Genomic DNA, 4,621 nt, shown 5'->3' with positions numbered 1-4,621 from the left:
AATTATTTCAGAAATATTGTGGATATTGTGTGGGATCTGTAAATATGTGAACTATGAAAGATATGAATGGGAATGTGAATAAGATGTGAATATGTGAAACAACATCATATTTGGAGCAAGAAAAAGAATTGGTAAGTGTTAACTATGATTAGTCTCATGGACCAGACACTTGCCAGTTATTGGAAATACATAGTAATCACCAGTGTTACAAAGAAATACACAGACAGCAGTGGAAGGACTTGTGTATATATAATTATAATATACAATGTATATAACTTATGAAATAAAGTTGCCCCAGTGAGTCATCTGCTCATATTTGATTTCTTGTATTTCTATTGTTAAGAATGTTTAAAAAAGGAAATAAAATTAAATATAATTTTCTTTTTTTGTTTATATTTGCTTCCTAAATGATTAAAATCCCTTCTAAGCATTATTGTCAAAACAATTCTGTCTTTCTCCTCGCAAAGAGCAACAATTATTGTGAAAATGTGAGGCTCCTTCCAAACTCTTAACATATAGAAACATACTTTGTGTTCAATTTTTATTTTTATCACATAATATGAATAAATAATGACATAACACAACTTTTAAAACATTCACCATTATTTTAGGAGAAATAATCTTGGTATATCTATATATGGATCTGGAACCATCAGTCTACCTATGTATCCATCTTTCTGTCTCTCTGTCTAGAATTGTCGTGCTGCATAGTAGTCAAGAAGTGTTTTCACATCACACTTCATATTATATTCTCTTTACTTATTTTCATACTAATGAATATTACAATGTTTTCCTTTTTTGCAACTACAAAAAACCTGTGCTAAAGTGAATATTGTCATACTTATGTATGAACCAGTATTGATTCCTTGGTTGTCTGATATTTTGATTTTATTACATTTAGAAAAAATTTACTTCAAAGGAATTGTAGCATTCCATATGAACCAACAGTGTTTTAAAACTTCCAACTATTTCCTGTACTCCAAGAATGGAGACAGATTTTAATATATTTTCAAATTTATTTTGTTTCATAAAAAATTAATTCTCATAATTTTGCTAACCTCATGACTTTCTTTAGTAAATTGATTATTTTTCCTTACTAATTTAATTCCCCTTTTAAATTCAATTTCTAGAATTTTTAAAATATATGTTAATGAGAACAGAAAGTGGCGTAGTGGTTTAGGTGCTGGACTTTCCTGTGGCTGACTACAATTGAGCCTCGTCACCTCAAAATCCCTGCAAATTTCAAAAGCTTATTTCTGGACTAGGTCTGTATAGAGTATCACATTCAGAGTTCAAAAAAGATATCATTTACTTTTTTTTCTTGAATTCGTAAGTAGACTTACTCCCCACACCCACACATACATACATAGACCACACTAAGTGCAAGACAAGCTTGGATGATTTTATTAATTGCACACATTGCCAACACAACTAAAAATAGTACTGAGAAAAAAAAAATGCTGCAATGACTAAATCTCTGAAAAGAGTATCTACTATAATCATTAAAAGAGGGACCAGCAAATAGTGTAGTGGTTATGTCGCTGGACTCCCACATGACCGACTACAATTCAAGTCCCAGACAGGGTGGCTTGGACACATGTGTGTGCATGCCCAAGATCCCAGGAAAGGAAGAAAAAAGGATTGTGTTATGCCCTTCTCCTCTGAAAGGTCATTTCTCACTTTCCCTCTCACTGTTTCTGTCTCTCTCTCTCTCTCACTCCATGGTGAGCACACGCCCACAGCACAAACCTCTAAAACAAACAAACAAAAAATTAAACAATCTTGGATTATTTTTATATGTGGGAGATCACTCACAACAAATGTATGGGATACAGTACTTCCAAACACATAAATTTGACAAAAATTGTTTACGAAATCATTACACAAACATATAGAAATAAAAAATAGTCCATATAAGAGCCCATAATTTGTACTTAAATACAATACAATTTTATTAGAAATAAATAATGAATTAGATGTTAAAATATCTCTAACACTTGAAAATAAAACGTGACTAATTGTTCATCAATAAAGAAGTTATTAGGGACCAGCAGTTAGTGTAATGGCTATGTCGCTGGACTCCCATGTAGTCAACCACAGTTCACGTCCCGGACCCGGTGGCTTAAACCCATGCCGGGTGCATGTGCGTGTGTGCCCAAGATCATGAGAGGAGAATGGAGGAGAAGGGATTGCAGCGTGGCCATCCCCCCGGGGGGTTATTTCTCGCTTTCTGTCTCTCTCTCTCTCTCTGTCTGTCTGGTGAGCACACGTGCACTATAGCAAAAACCTCTCAAAAAACTAAATAAATAAAATAAAGAGGTTATTAGAGTGGACATTATAAAATATTGAAAATGACATTGCTGACAAGAAATATACTAAATATCAAATCTTGTCAGATAGAAAACCAATGGTACACAAGCATTAATATTTAGATTTAAATATTTGCATAAGTACATAAGAAATATTGAAAAATAATGGCCTACTTATTAAGTCAAGTTTTAAGTGTATAAAACTATAAACTATATCCAAAGCAAATCAAAAATAATAAATACAAGATAAATTTATAAAGTAGAAAACATATAAACTGGATTCACTGAAAGGAGATATAAACAAGAAAGTACTTATAAAATAAAAATCTTTCTGCAAAATTGATCTACGAGAAAAAGAAGTCATTAAACAAAAAAAAAACATTGGGTCATCAGGAATGTTATGATATGGTTTATATAAAAGATAAGTCATTACTTTCCCAACAAGTAATGATAGTTATTTAACAAAACATGCACACTTAAAAAAAATAAAGTTAGAAGTCCATAGGGACTAATAGACTAATTCTTATATCCAGTATATTTGAAAACAGGCAAAATGGACAATTTTCTAAAACATCACAGATAACAATTATTTAAAGTAAATTTAGACACACACTTTATATCTCCACTCAATATATACTGAATATCTGTACCTTAAGGCAGAAATTAAAAGATCTGAAATTATGATAGTAAGGGGGATAAATGTGGATGCCAAAGACATTGGGAGAGGGGAAGGGATGGCGGAGGATGGGTGGAAAGAGCAAAAGGAAGAAACGTTTAACAGACAAAAGACTATAAAGTTCTCTGTTTAAAAAATACAATGTATTCATGCTGAGAAAAAATAATAAGAAAACACTATCAAAGGAAAAAATAGTTCTGTAATTTTTTAAAATTTATTTTGTGCGTTCAATCTCTGTACATCTCTTAGCTTGTAAAGTGAATTTACCCTACACAAGTACACTTCACATCAGTCCAGCTGAGGATACTATGCAGAAACAGAAAGATTAGAGACTATAGAAATATGGAAAATTGTTACCGATAGTGCAGACAGTGCGGGAAGAGGGTAGGAGAAGGTGGAGAATGTGATGAAGGAGATAAAGTTCTGTAATTTTTACTTTGTAGAAATAAAAATTTTTAAAGTTATAACAATAAAAAATTGTGTTGGAAAAAATAAATAAAATTTAGAAAATTGAATTCACTAACAGCATGAAAAACATGTAAGCAATGAGCCAGCAAGTGACTTGGAGCTTAAGGCTCCAGATTCCACATAGACCATCTGTGCAGTTAGACTGCTGGACATAGCAACTTGAAAATCACACCGGGCATGTGTACAGGTACACCTCAAACCAGAGGGGATATTGGAGGAGAAGAGATCGCATTATGACCATCTCCCCTTGGAGACAATTTCTCACTTTCCCTTTCTCTGTCTGTTTCTTTCTCTGGCAAACACACATTTGTTTGTTTGTATACATGGTATTCCAAATACTAAAAATAAAAAATAATAAAATAATAATAAAATAAAAAAGCAAGCAATAATTAAAACCATTTGCACATTCACATGCACACATACAGTAGTGCTAGCTACTTTAATGGAAGAAAATGTATATATTTTCTAATGTTTTTAGAAAAGGGGAAAAAGTAATTTCAAACATTTTTATAGCAAATCTAGGATACGCTGTTTCTACATATAAACTTAGATGTAGCAATCTTAACAAAATATTAGCCGTGCTACAGAAAAAAATTCTGATATTTATTAAAATAGGAAGACAATTCTGAATTATTGCAGTAGTGTTAAGACTACTGAAACAGGCAAGATCATACTCAACTCTGAATACAATGAGTACAGGTGAAGATTTATAGCCACGAACTTTGTTAGAGGGCAGATGATTGTTGGAAAATTAAGACAAAGATAGCAGGAATTCTTGCCAGACTAATACAACAGGATTCTTGCTGATGTCAGTCCATAGTGATTGGCTATCAAGGGCGGGAAGATATTCTCTAACCATATTTAGCAGGCTTTGCTAAAATTGAATGCTGTATGAATGTAAGAAGTTCAAGGCCAAGGTATACTGAAAAGGCTCATAGGAACCTGACTGAAGTTTGATCAAGAAAAATTTTCTTAAATAGTTTTTATCCAAAAGGACAAATACTCTTGTAGATACAATTTAAATAAAATCAACATTCATTCTTAGCAAATGTGAAAGAAAAGACAATTAACCCTATTAAATTTATCAAAATATCACAGAAAGTAAAATGCCAAAACCTAAGTGTCTTCTATTTAAAGCTGAAATTGTGTCAAAATCTTTAACACTCTT

The sequence above is a fragment of the Tupaia chinensis genome, unplaced genomic scaffold, assembly GCF_000334495.1.
Source record: "Tupaia chinensis unplaced genomic scaffold, TupChi_1.0 Scaffold148049_1, whole genome shotgun sequence".
NCBI classification, from domain to species: Eukaryota; Metazoa; Chordata; class Mammalia; order Scandentia; family Tupaiidae; genus Tupaia; species Tupaia belangeri.
This window is presented reverse-complemented; position numbering follows the sequence as displayed.